The 18,485-nt window shown below is 42.4% G+C and overlaps 2 protein-coding genes across 3 annotated transcripts in view; one reads left to right on the plus strand and one right to left on the minus strand.

Annotated features, from left to right (window-relative positions):
• acap1 (ArfGAP with coiled-coil, ankyrin repeat and PH domains 1) overlaps positions 1–18,485 on the minus strand; it is a 240,043-nt gene that overhangs the window by 132,972 nt on the left and 88,586 nt on the right. The window lies entirely within an intron of this gene.
• si:ch73-335l21.1 (insulin receptor substrate 1-B) overlaps positions 1–18,485 on the plus strand; it is a 62,762-nt gene that overhangs the window by 40,884 nt on the left and 3,393 nt on the right. The gene's annotated exons all lie outside the window — the stretch shown is intronic.

Here is an 18,485-nt window from a genome sequence, read left to right on the forward strand (position 1 = left end):
ACGGTTTTCGGTATTACCGTGGTATTTTTTTAAACGTGTTACATTTTCAGACAACTAAATAAACCCTGTATATCAGGAAAATATTGTCCTCAGTTTGTGTCTAAATTTGTAATTATGTTGTTTATTTGTTTACATTTTTTCCCATTAGTCTTTAAAATACCAATATTTGCCCCTAACTTCTTATTTTATGTCTGTTTGATGTCATCATTTTAAAAATATTAGATCAGATGATACTCAGTACTCAAGTAGCCTTCTAATCAGATACTTTTTTACCCTTACTTGAGTAATAAACCCTATATCAGGATAATATTGTCCTCGGTTTGTGTCCTTCCAGTGAGCTTTGCAGATGTGGGTAAATGTCATCAGGCAGTAATCGTTGTTAAATTCATAATTATTCTCGGAGAGAGACCAACTCTTATCTGCCCCTGGGAGCCCCGTAATGCATAGCGTCATTTCAATATGGGGGTGTCCGCGACACGGTTTATATGCAGGTAGCGGCGCTGCGGCTGCTTTATATAGCGACTCGTTGCATTCTCCCTCAACCCAAATCCTCGGATCACGCATTTTAGCTAAAACGCTAACGTTAGCTTGCCTTGCGTTGACTGTAGAGTTGTGGGTGATGGTCAGGCAGATGTGTCATGAGATTTGAAGCGTTGCTGCCTTTCACAGACACTTTTCCTGCATGTGCTGCAAACAGGATAGCCGTCTTCTATCAACTGTCCCTCGGCATTCTTCAAATATCCAAAAAATGCCCGTACTTCCCACTTTGTCTTCTTTGAGGGATAATAAATGTCCTGAGCGCTGCCGTCTCCTCCTTTGGCCATTATTTCAGCTTTAGCTTCAAGAAAGTTTTGGTTGTAAACAACAAAGTGCGCATGTGCCGCCGGCAACTTCAGCAGATGATACGGTGGCTGGTAAGGGTCACCGCGTCTACACCGCAGCCACGGTAATCCACCGAGATAATATAGTTTTTAAAAACAAGACGGTTATTATTATTGTCAACTTTTTTACCGCGGTTTACCGCTACACTGGTTACCGTGACAACCCTAATAATAATAATAATAATAATAATAATAATAATAATAATGCATTGAACTTATATAGCGCTTTTCTAGACACCCAAAGACGCTTTCACACACTCTCACATTCACACACTGCTAGTGATGGTAAGCTACTTGTAGCCACAGCCGCCCTGGGGAGGTCTGACAGAGGCAAGGCTGCCATTTGGCATTGTCGGCCCCTCTGACCACCACTAACACAGGCAAGCTGGGTGAAGTGTCTTGCCCTGGTGGGAGCTGGAATCGAACCCATGACCCTCCGATCATGAGGCAACCCGCTCTACCACCTGAGCTACTGCTGCCCCAATGGTCACATTACTATTTTAGTAACAACTCCTCCTTAAGTGACCTCACGTTTCCATCACTCTCTGACTACCAAATGGAGCAAATGGGCCGGATGCGCGCTGCTTCTTTGTGATTCTCGGAGGGGAAGTTTTTTTCCCACAGACTTTTAAAATATACATAAAAAAATTCCAGCAACACGATCACACGGTCCCTGTTTGAAGACATTTTGTCAAGCCCTTTCTAAATGCTGTTCACAGTTTGTCGCCAGAAGTCACAGCCCATTGACATACCATAACTTAAATTTGGTGCAATCCACAAATGCACCTTTAGTCAATGTATGGCTTAGGTTGTAATGGTTATACACCAGTAAATGTGCTTTTAGATGGAACAAACTTAGAAGACTGAGACAAAATTTGTTATTTATAGTCCAGTTTTCCTTCTCAGACTTTTCGCCTCTAAAAAGCTCAAGCTGTGCGTTTCAATAAGGAAAAGAGAACTCAGGATCACGCGAGCAGTGGGGCCAGTTTTAGACCTCATCTGGATTGCTCAACTCCAACCGCCTGCAGAGAAAGTATAGAGGAAACGCATACGGTCCCTCCTCTGTTGTGTAATTCTGACACAGTGAACAGGGTAAATGTTCTCTGCAGCTCTGCTCAGAGGGATCTGGGAGCCAACCTGCAAAAGAGTCGAATTTCTGGTTTTATTTAAAAGAAACCAGCGCTTTAACTGAAAATGTAAAACACAGGCACATGAGAGACAACACCGTGCGTGTTTTAATTTCACTTTGGACCGCATTGCTTTCCTCCTGTATCTGAAATGATTGAAAGTGAACATGTTGGGCTCTATCTGACCTCTTCCCCGTTACTAGACGGTGTAGGTTGCTCTAAGGGACCAAAGAGAGGGAACAAATTCCACCCCAAGCCGCCGCATGGAACTCATCGAAGCAGACTGGATGAAGAAACAGAGGTGTTTGCTCATAGATGCCATTATTGGGCTGAGAACGGTCATTAACCTTTAGAGCGCTGCCTCACCTCGGCGTCAGCACCACAGATGGGCCTCGCCACTAACAGCTTCCTGTGCTTTACTGGTTTCCTCCTAGCGTAAAGTGGGGTTTACACGTGTTTGTGGGACACACATACAGCCGTTTTCTGATTAAGTCAGGTCCCTTCCTTTAATGACTTACCAGTGATTGTTTTGGGGCTTGAAGCAAATATTCGCTGACATGTAAACTGAAACTTCATCTTGGTTGTGCCACAGCTGTTAAACGACTGTATCAAAAGGCCTAACAGATGTCTGTGGCCAGTAGGAGAATAAAAAGTAATATTTTTAGGAATCTGGAAAAAAAATTGAGAAGCATCATCCTTCATTTGATTAACTCATTCGCTGCCAGCCATTTCTCGATCGCTAAAGCCCTTCGCTGCCAGCGTTTCTCACAGTTTTTACTGTTTTTTAAGAGTGACAGAGTGTTGCGCACTAGGATGATGTTGACGCCAAAACAACCAAAACAAAGAGGAGACTCACCTCTTACATCAGGAACAATCCTCTCCTTTCGAGCGTTATCCGTTCTTTCATAATCCGTTGTTGAATTGTGGTCGGCAGAAGCTTTTCCGGTTAGCGCCTCGCTTTTTTTTTTACAGCAGCGGCCCAAAACGATCTCCTAACACATGGATTTCTGCTTCCCAATCACGTGACGTGTGACGTACGTGAATGAAGATCGACTTTAGCGCTGAGATGTTTGTTCTCACGGTGCGGGGGCTCGTTCCGATGCCCACACAGTAAAAAAAATGCAAGTGACAACTTTTGTCGTCATTGGCTGTGAACGAGTTAAATATCATGACTAAATATCACAGTCACTTGTTTTTTATCCTGGCCTGTTTACAGGTTTTTGTTGTCTTCATGGTCAGTGCTCAATTCAGGCAGGACCGTCCCAACGCAAGCAACTGTTTCTTCTGCGTTCTCTTCAGAACTAAATCAACTGAAGTTGTAAAATTTCTGGGGGCAAGTCTAGTCTCATCCACTGTTCTGATGCAAAAACACCCATGGAAGTTCTAGATCTATTTGTACAGTTTATATAGCGAGAAGGTTGCAGGTTCAAATTAATTTTGGATAAAGTTTGCATTAGGGCTGCAACAACGAATCGATAAATTCAATGAAAATCGATTACTAAAAGCGTTGGCAATGAATTGCGTCATCGATTCGTTGTGTTGCGCAACTCTTCCAAAAGCCCCCTCCCCTCCTGCCCGCCGTTGCGCGCAGACCGGTGGAGAGCCGGCAGGTGTTTGTAAGAGGAACATGGCAGAAGCAGCGAGACCCCAAAAAAGTAAAAACTTCTAAAGTTTGGGAGCATTTTCAGTTAAATCAGGCGAAGACATGCAACGTTTGTAGGTCAGACTTAGCATGGCACGGGGATACTACGGTGATGATGCAGCGTCTTAAACGCAAGCATGTCAGAATCATCAGCGAGGAAGGAGAGAGCTCGGTGTCCGGGTAGGTTAAAAACTTTTCAAAAGTGATTCACCCAAGCCCCGGATTATTACACAGGCTAGATATACCCTAAGCTCGTTAAAAAAAGTCTATAAAATTGTAAGCGCGACGCTATTAGATAGGAGGGGGGGGGGGGGGGGGTACTCGCGCCGCTGCGAACCGGTTCCGCCGTCACATTCCCCCAGAAACTGGTTGATCACACCAGGGCCAGACTACTAGCATGTGGCTTTACAACCACAATGTCCTCAGAAGCGAAAACGCTTTTAAAAGGGAGGGAGGAGTCCTAACTGTTGCTGCAGGCGTGTTGTGTGAGAGTGCAGTTATATACTGGTTAATATATTTTTGGGTTCAGTTGATTTCATGTGGCCTAATGTGAGTCTATTTGGGATCATTGGGATGATCAGCAGCATTTCTTGATGTGACTTTATGGCAGTTGCCCAGGGCATCATCGCAAGGAGGATGGCATTCATTTACTTTTGTTTTATTTGGTATTTGTCAGTCATTTTTGGAAATAGTGATTAATTTTGATTAATTCACAGCCTATGTTTAATTACATTTAAAAATTAGTTGTTGGACATCCCCAATTATAATAAATGTCTACAGATGAGATCAAACAAAACAGATGAGAATTGCCCTTAAAGAGCAAGTCACCCCCAAATAAACTTTTTTTTGCTGATAAACTAAATAAACGAGTGTCTAATCGTGCTGCAGACACGTGTCGTCAATAATTTGGCACTTCAGTGCATCTTAGTTAAAATTTAAATATTCTGCCTAAAACTGGCAGTGTTGTGCCGTTGTCAGGTAAAAACTCTGCACTGTATTTTAATTTAAATCTGCCACCGCTATTGGCTAAGAAGTATGCTATGATGTAAACTGGTACATTATGATGTCACAATGCTGTCGTGAGCCTGAGTGTGTGTGTATTTGTTAGCGGCTCCGCCCTCTCGGTCTGCCAGGCAACAGCATGTGTTGCATTTTTCAAACATGAAGCGGGAGTGGAGTTAGACTCTGGTAGGGGTTGACTTGCTCTTTAAGCTGTTTAACTTGGACCAAGCATTTTAGGTCACAGATAGGTGTAGCTTAGGGTCTCTGTCTATACACCTTATAAGACAATTTAGGTGATGGCATGTTGTTTTTCTGCTATTGAACTGTTTTCTAATAATGTTGTGTTTAATAAAGTGAAGGAAGGGGAAAAATAATGTTTCCCTAGCAGTTTTAAAAAATGTCCCTATGTAATCCGATTAATCGTGTCGAGACCCCATCCGATTAATCGATTATCCAAATAATCGTTTGTTGCAGCCCTAGTTTGCATCCGCATGTACACTCCAGTTTCCTCCCCCACACCAACACCATGTCTGTTAGGTTAATCTAAACTATCCCTAAGATGATTCTGTGATGGACTAGTGACCTGTCCAAGATGCCTTCCGCCTCCCGTCCAGTCACGGCTGAGGACAAGCGGTTCAGAAAATGAGTGAATGCAATGTGTTTTCTATGATACATTTTATAGATGAAACAAAAAATATAAGAACAACATTTTTAGCTGTCTAGCCCTTTAGCAATTAGCTAAAATATTTCATTTAAATTGCTTTTTGACAAGACACAACTCTAATTATTTTCTACTCCTGAATGGTTTCAGAGGTAAATCCCGGAGTTCCCAGAGTTCAACTCTGACACTGACCAGAGAATGCTGCTGTTGTGTCCTTGGGCAAGACACTTAACCCGCTTTGCCTGCTGGTGGTGGTCGGAGGGACCGGTGGTGCCTGTGTTCGACAAAAATAATATTTCATCAAGACAACTTAGAAGAAAACGTTACACTTTACAACAAGGGTTCCTTTATTAACATTACTTTGTGCTTTATTAAACTATTAAATAAAGTATTAACAACTGCTTAACCATATTATGTCATATTATGTCACAGAAACAGTACCTATTTTACTTCCATTTTTTTTAGGCAAAAGAAACCCAGCAGGAGATGATGATCCTGATGGGTTACTCAAACCCAATCTGGAATATTTCACCTCTAGTTACCCAGATTTTGGTGGAAAACATTTAAGTTTCTAGTAGGGTTGGGCGATATGGCCTAAAATCAATATCACGATATATTGAGGATTTCACTTCGATAACGATAAATGGACGATAACTACATGTATGCACAGAAACAAAAGTTGTCCACTAGATGGGGCTGTCACATGTTATGTTGAGTCATATTTTTATGTGACTCAAGGTGGTACAGCTTCTTGAAGGGACACGAGTGTTGCCAACCTACACATTTTTAAAAAAATGTTATCATCAAATTTATTGACATGAGAAAAATGATCTCGATAAGAGTCAGAAATTTCGATAACGATAAATTTATGATTTTTATGATTTATTGCCCAGCCCTAGTTTCTGGTGTGTTTGCATGCCCACTCAAACTAAATAGGTCTTTGCCTATATGGTTGTACAGAACACTCTGTGCATTAAATGTTCTTTTAACACCTGCAAGAATCCTGATTCAAGTTCTTGTTGGTCGGAGTTGATTATGGACCCTTCTGACACACACATGCAGACACACCTGTCCACCGTCGTCAACACGGCGTCACAGCTTCTTAGCAGAGCATTACCAGCATCAAATTGGCAGGGGAGAGGAAATGAAATGCCCTTAACTCTCTTGTTTACTCATTTAGTCATAGCTGGTGGAGGACAAACAAGTAGAAATAGCTTATTGGAGAGATTAACAAACAGGAAAGATAATAAAAGAATGATGATGGAGAGGTGGCCTCGGGTTTTTATGTTCCCACTCTTGTTTTTCCTGTAGTTTAATTTGCTCTTAATGAAACTGTTTCTATTCATGACCAATTGTCATGCAGCGAAGCTCAAAGATACATGATGTCAGCTCTTTATGTTAGCCGCTATCTGCATGGTTGGCTGATCGTGTTTTAGGTGTCTACTCACCTTCGTCATCAGCGGCCTGTGTCTTCTTGTCATGTGTCTAAATAAGTTAGTGATGGGGTTTTGCCCTCTGCCATAAGCAGACGATGTTGGAGCCAAAAGGTTTTTGAGATCAGCAGAACCTGAACATGATTCATCGCCGCATGTTCAGGACGACACGGCCACTGCGTCATGGTGAGGCTCATTTACATGAAATTATCCAGAGGGATTTGGGTTGAGAGAGAGCGTATGGGTGCAGAAAGCAATGTTGCCCCCTAACTAATACGGCAACGTTTGTGCAGTAGATGAAGTTTTTTTGTTGAAAAGTATCTCTATGGCAGTTGGTCTTTTTTTGCCAGGGGCTGCAGGGCATCAGAAAGACATCAAATGTTGTGACAGTATCCATCAATATGCTTTGCAGTATTGGTATTTACCGTAGCATGCCACGTCACTTTATTTCTAGAGTGCTTTCAACACGCCATCACAACGACCAAAGTGCTACTCATAATAAAACAACACAGGCAAAAATAGTCACATAAGTAAAACCACAAAATGCTAATCCACAGATTTCTAATTGAAAACCAATGTGGAAAGAAGGATGACGATATTTTGTCAGTATTGAGCAATTGTTAGGGTTGTTGATGTTTGCCGATTGCACTGTGCATTAATGACATTTGCTGACATCAGACACCACCCCCACCTCCCCCGCTTTCACTGAAGCAAAACATTCCGCGTGAACACCCACCCCCCGCGCTCTCACGGGAGACCCGCGGAAACAAAACGTTACACGTGCAAGACACCCCCCCACTCTCACCGAAACAAAATAAAACATTTCGCAACCCCCAACCCCACCCCACCCACCCGCTCTCACGGGAGATGCACGGAAGCAAAACGTTGCGTGGGCTTCACCCCCCGCCATGACTGGATACACGGATTTACTGTATTTATTTTCTCTGTTGCAATTTAAACCCCCAACTGCTAGGTGGCAGCAGTTTTAACCACCTTCATTATGATGGAACAAAAGACGTGTCTCTGGGTTTTAGTATTTCAGTACACCATTGTGCACTGAGATATATAACAGCAAAAATTACTAATCACATTCTATGTGTTCAGTTCTAGCCTATCCCTTAGAGCAGGGGTGGACAACTCCCTTTCCAGAGGGCCGGTATCCAGCATGTTTTATTTGTTTCCCTGCTCCAACACACTTGAATCGCCTGGTCAGCAGTTCTTTAAGCTCTGCAGAGGCCTGTTAATCACCTGCTGATTAATATCAGGTGTGTTGAAGCAGGGAAACAACTAAAACATGCTGGACACAAGTCGTCAAGGAAGGGAGTTGAAGTGTCTTACATAACAAATGCGTGGCGGCTCTAAACATTATAGTTTCAATAAGGTGAAAAATGAGTCCAAAACGGAGACTTGAGAGGATTTGTTGTCTCCTGTGGAGACCAGAAGGAGGTGACCAGGCATCTCCAGCAGAGCCTCCCGAAGGCTTAGGAGATAAATATTTGCTCTGCATGTTGGTCTAAGTCTGCTGTCTACCCACAGCTAGCCAGACAAACAACAGCCCACACACAGACGCTTATCCACACCTCGGTGCGTGCCAGCAGAGTCAGTCCCAGGTAGTCCTCCTCGACGAGGAGCTGCACCACTACTTTATAAAAAGCAACATCCAGTGGTTTTCCTTTTGAGGAGAAATATGGCGTTTCTCTAATTCAACCCAGCACGGTGAATTACCCAATTAACGTGAATTATTAAGTGAAATTGTACTGAAACTGAAGCAGCAGCTCCTGTGGTGTGAAGCTGCAGGGGCGTCACTGTTAATAATTACACAATTAATCACAGCAGCGGCTGTAAACTGCCACATGAACACACACACACACATGCATGCTATGGTGCCTAAAAAGGCCGTCTGCAAACGACATTTAAAAACATGCGACAGGATCAGCGAATGCAAACATTCCACACCGTCAGCTCCTTTGCTCTTCCTATAGAAGATCCAAAGGTTTGGGAGTTGTTGTCTGCGCTGTTCTGACGCTGCAGAACAGCGCAGGGTCAGCTCAGGTCAGCAGCCAGAAGACGTCTCCACGTGTGTTTTATTTAAAGTCAGTCTTGTAGAAGATTGGTTTTAACTTCTCTGTTTGGACGCAAAGCATCAAAGCGGATTTAAGGTGGAGTTTTTAACAAAAAAGTAATTTAAGGACAACTGGTTTATCCCAGCTGATGCAGCAAATATGTCAGGAGGCTTTAAACACAGTCCAGTGTTAGATTAGTTCAACCGATATGTTCGTTTTATCTCAAACAAGCACCGCTTCACAAGGAGGTCGTGATGCAACCATTACAGTGAAAGATTTTAGTTGGAGAGCCCAAAATTCTAGATATTCTGTTACTGTCATTATTACTCCCAAACTGACATAGATATTAAACATATGATGTGTAATCCAGGACTTTGATAGTAAGACTGGTGACATTTATATTCACTTATCCATCAAACAAATTTTCAGCTAGAAAGTACATTTTAAAAAGTCTAAATCATCTTTTCTGGTAAGAGTGAACTTTCAACTATTGTTTGCAGAGTAAAGTTAAAACCTGATACAGACTACGGTCAGTAGACTGTTTCTCGAATGATTAATCTGTTTATTAGCTAATGTCAATAAAGAGTGCCTAATTATTAGACACTTTTTATTGGGTGAAAACAAAACAATGCAGCAGTAAAAAAATATAATTGGATCTAATGTCTTGCAGTACTTAGATCCTCCACAAGCAGGCAGAAGACTTTTACGGAACGTACTAATCCTGTTAATAACACCCTGCCTTCCACTGGATGTGTAATCATTGCATAAAGCCTGCAAAGTGTAATAAACAACTAATAGCCGCTGTTATTGTCAATAGGTTTGTTTCCACTGGGCACGGAACGGTGTTCATCAAACACGTCCCAGAAGAGTAGTGTTGCAGTACTCCAGTAAATGTACATGCCAGGTCGATTTTTCACTCGCAACCCTTCCAGAACAAGCCAAGCTCTGCAGTTGACATCGGGTCAGACAGGAAATCAAACATCGTAAAGCATTCGGCAAATTTCAAAACACGACTCGTTCAGAGTTCCTGCTGCTTAATCATAGAAAAATACTCTAGCAATAGCATAATCTCCTTGGCAAAGGTAAAAAATAAATAACTGAAGGGACGCACTGCTGAGATAGAAAGAAGAAGGCGTCCATTAAGTCCAGGCCACTCTGTGTGTTTTTTGGCCGTCCTAGACAAATTTCTTGTGACAAAACCGGTGAACATAGGGGTTATGCAGGTGTGTGGTCGTCCGGTGTGACCGGCCCGACTTATTGAGCAGTCTCATGACCAAATTCAGCCTCCAACAGCCTTCAGAAAATTTATGAATCCAGTCTGCAATCAACCAATAAAAATACACCCAGAGAGTGATGCAAAAAAAGTGACACCAGTAGCATTAGCAATCGTAGAGGCTACACGCAAGTACACATGGGCCACTCCTTTTTGGAGTTTGGTTCGGAGTCAAATAAAAGTGTTAATGCTAGCGCGTTTTTCATCCTTGTTGTCTTGGGTATCTGTCGGCTTTTAGTGGCGTATGCTTTTTGGCGAGTTTACTCATGACGTTAGCATGTCCTGCTAGAACAAGACGTAGTGCCATTTGGCTCTGAAATCTCTGGCGATGTAGTGTGTCACCTCTCTAGAGTTCTCACCGCGGTCATTTGTGACAGCCAAACAACGGAGTGTGACCCTGACTTTACATAGCGCGTCGTTTCATAGCCGGAAAGCCGTGGTTAGAAACAGGATTATGTGGAACAGATGCGATGATTTTGGATTTAAAAGGTTACATTAAGAAAATTGATGCTAAAAGCAGCATGATAAACAAAATGATTCATGTATTTAAAATAAGAAATATCTAGCAAGATTGTCAAATATGTCCTAGTTTTTCTTTTATCTCATAGTTTAGAGGGAAACTATTTTGCATAAATAAGATATAAAAGATTCCCAAAGAGAGGAAAACCTGACTAATGGCTAAGTTAATGATCATTCTGTCATAATTTTCTCCATCCAGAATGAAAGTCCTTGACCATTGAAAGTTAATTGTCTTTTTCAGCCTAACTGCTGTCAAACAGTAGCGTTTTAGCTAAATTTGTGACTTTCTATGTGTACGTCTCACCACTTGTGAAAGTGCACCTTTCTGTTTACGTGTTCAGACTTGTTCAGAGGGGACCAACATCTGTTCCTGGTTGAAGTTTGCCGCTCAGCACAAATTAAAGAAAGAGAAGCGAGTGGCCCAGCTGCTGCTCAGACAGAGCAACAGCTTCTTGTGTTTCGTTTGAGCGTCTGGTTCAGAGATCCTTCTGGGAGAGGCGTTACGCTGAAGTGGAGACCCCTCCTGCTCGTCCTATCAGTCCATGTATCACCTCACTGGTGTGTGTGTGTGTGTGTGTGTGTGTGTGTGTGTGTGTGTGTGTGTGTGTGTGTGTGTGTGTGTGTGTGTGTGTGTGTGTGTTCAGCATTGTCAGCATGCGTAGAAAGAGGTCAAACTGGTGTAGCAACACCCAGAGATGAGTGACTGATTTGAATCTGCAGACACAGGAAGCATGTGAATGTGATGAAGGTATGTGAATTATATTTCCTCCCAAACCCTTCAGTCCTGTTGGCTCTACCTCAGCATGTCTCATCCAGGGACACGGCGTCCTAAAGCTGTAGCTAGTTTATGGTCTCCAAAGACTCAATGAACTCAGAAATCAGATTAGTCAGCTCTCTAAGAAACCAAAACCATTGTTCATCGTTTTTAAGCAACAATCGATAAATACATGGATATTCTGCAGCTTTAACTGTTTTGAACAGATAAAAAAAAAAATTCATTAGCTTTCAAAAATCCATGTCTTTCTTACCTTTGGTATTGTGGTCAAAGGTCGAGCTGTACCAGGTTCAGACACTGACTCAGGAGTTTGTTGCAACCGTAGGAAAAACAAACATCTATATCTGACAGTGTTTGGGACAGTTGTCCACCCATGACGGGTTATTACATCATTAGTTGGACATGTTGGCTTTGTTCTCGTGTTTCTGTTTTCCCATGATTCAGCATAAAATTAGTAGTCTAAGGCTAAAAAAAGTAAAAATAAATATATTACACCCCCTAGTGACTGGCTGCTTATATGATTTAAGCCACACCCCTTTTGTGTAAACAAATAACATTATCTCAACTGAAAATTAGAAGTACTCCTCACTACCTTTACGGCTCTATGTACCCACCTCCATGTTGGACGCTAGCGGGCAAAATGCTAAAGTGATGCGTTTCCAGTGTCCTACAACATATCAATAATAAAACCTTCATCCATTTTAAGGTAACTTTGGACCAACTTTAAAAATCATTTTTAGTTAGTTTTTTAATATGGATTTCTGATAGATGAGCAGAATAAATTAATTTGTGAGCAAAAACCCCTGATATAATTTTGTTGTAATGCTGCACACACACACACGCACACACACAGTTACAGGCTGCATAGCTGTAGTAGCAGATACACTCATGATTGACAACAGTTACGACAGAACAGAGTGTTCCGTTTGTATTTTAACACCAATCAGCCCACAGGGAGCTAATACTAAATACAGAATATAGAGGACGTTGTTGCAGTCACTGTGATGGTTAAATATAAAGATGACTAGGAGTCAGCTCCCAGGTCTTTGTTCAGGTGTCCGGTTTGATTGGCGATGATGTTTTTATGTCTTTTCCAGATTGTTCTTGACATTTTGGCAGAGTCTGTTGTGTTCAGACTCTCGCACTGAAAGTTAAACCAAACTAGTGTAACCCTATAAACCTGAATTTGGTTTTTCCTGCTTTTTAGACTCAAAACCTGCCTTTGTGCAGTTTGTATCATAAGATTTAAGATTTAGGGGGCATTAGGTAGAAAGATTTTTTGTAATTAGAGAAGTTTATAAAACACAAGCAGAATCATTTAATGGACATCTTTCCTGCTGGCACGTGATCGAGGTATGTTTGATCCTCTCTAACCCCGGAGGATCACCAGCTCGAGGTGTTTTGGGCTGAAAAGCTTCACATGGGAAAAGTAAACAGTTTAAGTCGAATTGTGACATTAGGAGCCAGATGAGTCTTACGTGCGCTGCAGGGATCGTGAAACTGGGCCACCAGTTGGCAGGGACTGCTGTTATTGTGAAACCTACATCTGAGGCAGCTGCAGCATGAAGAAGCAATTTTCCAACTCTTCAAAGCTCCTCTTGAAGCTCGCAGGAGGCGAGTGTTTGTACCTCTGAGATGGATTCTCTTTAGGGTGGAGTATCGTCTGAACCAATATGTCCTCCTCAGATGTGCCAGATTGATGACTAACAAATAAGTCAAGACACTGTGGTCAGTGTGCAGAGCATATCTTCATAACCGGCAGACTTCCTGGCGTCGCAGGAAGAAATGAAATGTGGTGACATGGAGCTGTCCCGCCGGTCGGGGCTGACGGTTCTCTTATTCCAGCTGTCGTGGTGTTGGATCCAGGCTCGTGTTGCCATGCTGTGCCCACATGCCCGCTCACCGGACGGATGATTTAATGGAATCAAGTGTAACAACAGAGCTGGTGGGGCTAAAATTGCTGGAGTTGAAATGAGTGCTGCTGTGGAAGAAAACAGGGATACAAGTCAAGTATGCATCTGCTGGTGACCCGAATCGTGAAACGGTCATAAAGCTCCTGGAACGTTAATGTTTGGCACGGCTGCATTTTATTTTAGTGGTGCCCTAAGCTGGAGGCCAGATTTCGGTTGGGTTGACGCTTTTGAGAAGCGCTACAGCAGCCGTGTCCAAGATGCCACTTATGGCCTCGACTTCAGTTGCAGAACAGTAGAATTTCATTGACTTTCACAAGTCAAGCTTTCACTCAGTCACAAACAATGACTAAATCCAACAAGCATGACTGACAAATGAGGGACTTGGATGTTTCTTCTTGTAGCTGATAGCAGACTCAAATTAATTTTAAACACCAAAATAGAAAACCATCAAACAGTCTATAAAATCCTATTAAAGCAAAGGTACGAAACCCCTTTGTGCCTCCAACCAGTTTTCCACATATTTTCTACAAGAAAAGAACTGTTCATTCAACTGAGTTGTTACATATGTACATATGTGATGTAATATTAAACAGATACAGAAAAAAAGAAAAGAAGTTTATTTTAGTTGGACATTTTTCACATTTCTGTGGCTAATGGGGACATTGAGCTTCATTGTTGAAAAGTTTGGATGACCATGCTCTACAGGAATTAAATTAGCTTTAAAAACTGTTGCTAAAAGCGTCTTTAGCCTCAACCATGCAGCCATTAGGAATAGTATATCAGTTTTACGTTTTCCTTTAATCAAAAAAAAGAAGCAACTCTTCGCTGCTTTTATAGCAACATTGTCTGTCAGTGGTTTTTCATGTAACTGATCCATCAAAAAGAAGGATATGTTTTACTTTAATTTGCTGACTGCAAATTAGGGTTTAAAAAAACGTGTATGTTAAACAAAAAAAAATAAAACAGGAAAGTGAACTTTGAATGTTTTGTTATCAGAAAACTTTAAAAAAAGTTTTGGTTTTGAATTCATTTGACTATTGGTGGATTAAAGTTGTTCACTCCAAATCTTATACTTTAGCCTAAAAATGTTGACGTGTTAACACGGATCAGGATGTACTGGCTAATGCGCCTTCAAGGCTGTTTATGATGCTTTTATTTTGAAGTTTCACAGCGATTCCTAGTGAGTTTTCAGCTAAAAATAATTTTATACATTTCCCATAAGGAATCATGGTGAACAGCCGAGATAATTATTGGGATTATTTTCCTAAGTCAAACTCTTAATCCAAAGGCTGATAATGTTTTTAATTCTTCACCCACCCCTAGGTGGCGTTGAGCATCTCAGCCGCTTTTAAGTTATTAGGTCAGAGCTAAAAAAGTTCAGAAATCATTAACATGGAGAGTGTTTAATCATTTGTAGTTTAAAAGAAAATCTGAAAATCTTCTGAAACCTAAAATTAGAAACATTTAAAACAAACCGTGTTGGCCGTTGTTAGCATGACCAGGTTGGAGCTGGACAAAACCTGGAAGTCAGATGGGTCTTCAAGCTCGTGACGGATGTATCTGCTGGAGAAACTCTCCATTTCCATTAGATCTGCGTGGATCAGAGGTTTGGCTACTCCTGAATTTTGAGGCACTTCTTCCATGAAGAGGTCTTGAATTGTAGGTTGGAACCACACAATTTTTTTGCCTGAATGTAAACCACAAACTACCACACGAAACCAGGACATTTTTCTTCTCGGATGCTTATCTGGTGATGAACAGTATGCACGTTTCTATTAAATGGCTCTAGCAGTGTTCTCTGCTTCTGCTTTTCCCGTCCCCACTAATTTCAGCTTCCAGTAATTCCCTCCATTGCCGGTGTTTAGTTCTGTTTCGCACCATTTCATCTAGGAGTTAATGACGGAGTAGAGGACCTCCAGTGTGGCTCTGCTGTTGTGTCTTTTGGGATATAATTTAATGCAAGCGAAGTGACCGGTGGACAGAGTGACTCACTCCTTGTTGCCTAGACCAGGCCCGTGTCGTGTGGGAGTTGCTGCGGCAGAAAAATGACAGGCCGACACGCTGGATTTACGACCAGAGAACAGGGTGGTTCTCAGTTCTAAAGCAGCCCTTGACTGAGCCATCGCTGGGATCCAGACACTTCTGAATCATTTACAAGACCGGGCTGGGACCGTCAGACCTCCTGATTTAAACAGTCTAGCTGAGAGAGAAAGTGTCCTTAACAGTATCGACTCGGCCACAGATGGTGAAACGATTGGAGGAAATGAAGATCAATAGACAAAGCTCCCGGGGAGGAAAATAAGAAGCTGATATCTGATTCATGTGTCCAGGAGAGGAAACGTTTAATTATGAGCCCGTGTGCTAAGACCAGCCGTTTTTAGGCTTTTATATTCCCCCCGTCATGTCTGTGCTGAAGAAAAGTCATAATTAAGTGAATGTCATCCTCACGGTTACATCATCTCGCTGTGTCTGCTTCTAGGAGCGTGTGTGTCCGTGGCACCAGAGCGTATCCAGCCTGTCTCCGGTTCCTCCGCTCGTTTTGTTTGTCAAACTCGCAAACTTTAATAAGGAGGGGAGCTGCTCCGCTCCGCTTCAGGCCGCCACAGATCGGCCGGCTGGCGGCCACCGTCTGAACAAATGGAGGGGGTGTTAAATATAGCTCTTTTCACTGGGGAAAACAGGGACGAGAAGGGGGGGGGGGGGGGGCATAAATATAGAGTGCCCTTGTGCAATTAGAGTTGAGCACTGCTGGGAAATGTTTTAGGCAAAAAGAGACGGGGAACGCTCTCCTCCGTTGCTCTTTCATGTGTGCTCAGAAGACAGAAAAAAAGAAGGCAGCCGAGTTCTTTAGTGTGACTCGTCTCGTTTTAGAGAAACTAACCTGTTTAAGGAGCCATCACTTATCTTCATGATCTCCAACTCCAGAGGTGTGTGCTTTTCACTCTCACATGAAACCTATCAAAACTCGAGGATTGAGCGTAGTTGTTAACCCGATGGAGATGTTAATCCAAACGCCCGCGTGATCTCTGAACTCCCGTCTTGCCGGGCGACCTCGGTCCACTCGATAACGGTGTCAAATTTCACCACTGAGATCATAAAGATACCCAACTTTAGCCAAAGGTGGATGTGACTCAATTTAATCCATTTTCATAAATTGACCAAACTAAATGTTACTTTTTCTCACATGAACACACATTTCCTCACCTAAAATTCCAAAATATTTTCTAAAATAATTGTTGCAAAACCATATTAGACCTTTTATGATGATATCAGGGAATTTTTGGCGGTCCGAGCTTTTGTTTGTTTTTGTTTTCACTCTAATAAGCATGAAAACAAGCCATTTCATAACAAATGGCACGTAAAAATTATTAAACTAATCGACATAAAACAAAGTTTCTCTAATTATTAGCAAGTCCAAGTTAAATAGAATAAAATACAGAATGCAAGAGGTCAGTGTCCTCATATGGGACAGCAGGGTTAAAAGGGTCCTATGGCTGCATACTTACCCACTCTATTCCAGGATTCATTGTGGGGCCAATATTTCTAATAAATTTAGTTTATATTTATTATATAACAGCTTATTTACTATAGTAATCTTACCACCAGCCATTGCATCAATAAAATTATCCATGGTAGCAAGTGAAGTTAACGTGTAATTCCTGCAAGTCTGGATTAAGCAAATTACTTTACCTGGATATTAAGGCAATAAGAAAAAAAATCTATTACCACTAGCTTCTGTTGGGCACATTCGTGGTTGCCAGGCAACAGGATATATGCCATGGTAAGGGCTGGAATAAATCTAAAGGGGAAAGCATTTACGGAACCATAGAGCTGCCACCCACGTTAAATAAAATTTGAGCGATATCACGTTAAAATGTGATAACTTTATTGTTCTAGTGGGATAATTTACACATTAGAACCATGCCAAGTTTTTACAATTTACACATGTATCACATTTGTACAATCTCATTATGTTGTGCAAACATAAGAAATCGGCTCATGGCAACAAAGTGTTGAGTTGGAGTTTGTGAATCACATTAAGCTATGTATTTGTGGGTGAAGACACCGAGTACGATGATCATTTGGAGGATTTGACCAATGCACACATAGTTAAAGGCCTTGTGCAAATCTTTTTGTACTAGAAACGCACGCTGAAGGTGACTTTCAGCCACCGAATCACCAAATTTAGCTCAATATTGCTAAGAATCATTAAGTTGTTGCCTTTTCTTTTGTTGTTCTTGCTACTATTGAGTTGCTGTGATGTTTTCCCCATCCAAAATCAAAATGTCTGTTTACGTGTTCACATGCTGTCACTTCTGATTCATCAAAGAAGTACTTAAAATATCTGGACCTATAACCACTAATTCAGTATTTTTAAACTAAATAATTGACTAAAATGATCAGGGAACACTGCAGGGTCTCTGGTCCATCCATCCATGCATTTTCATCCGTTTATTCGGAGTCGGGTCACGGGGGCAGTAGCCAAGTCGAGAAGCCCAGACTGCCTTCTCCCCAGCCACTTGGGCCAGCTCCTCCAGGGAATCCCAAGGTGTTCCCTGGCCAACCAAGAGACTTTGTCCCTCCAGCGTGTCCTGGGTCTCCCTTTAGGCCTCCTCCTTGGACGTGCCCGGAAAACCTCACCAGGGAGGCATCCATGAAGCATCCTGACCAGATGCCCGAACCACCTCAACTGGTTCCTCCCAATGTGGAGGAGCAGCAAATCTACTCAGAGCCCCCCAACTGAGCTTCTCACCCTATCTCTACGGGAGAGCCCAGCCACCCTGCAGAGAAAACTCATTTCGGTCGCTTGTATCCGTGATCTCGTTCTTTCAGTCACTACCCGAAGCTCATGACCATAGGTGAGGGTAGGAACGTAGATCGACCGGTAAATCTAGAGCTTCGCCTTCTGACTCAGCTCTCTCTTCACCACGACAGACTGGTACAGCGCCCCCATCACTGCAGATGCAGCACCAATCCGCCTATCGATCTCACACTCCAGTTTTCCCTCACTCGTGAACAAGACCCCGAGATACTTAAACTCCTCCACTTGGGGCAGGACCTCATCCCTGACCCGGAGAAGGCATTCTACCCTTTTCCGAATCAAGACCATGGTCTCAGATTTAGAGGAGCTGATTCTCATCCCAGCTGCTTCACACTCGGCTGCGAACCGCTCCAGCGAAAGCTGAAGATCCCGTT

Source organism: Nothobranchius furzeri, chromosome 2 (genome assembly GCF_043380555.1).
Source record: "Nothobranchius furzeri strain GRZ-AD chromosome 2, NfurGRZ-RIMD1, whole genome shotgun sequence".
NCBI lineage: Eukaryota > Metazoa > Chordata > Actinopteri > Cyprinodontiformes > Nothobranchiidae > Nothobranchius > Nothobranchius furzeri.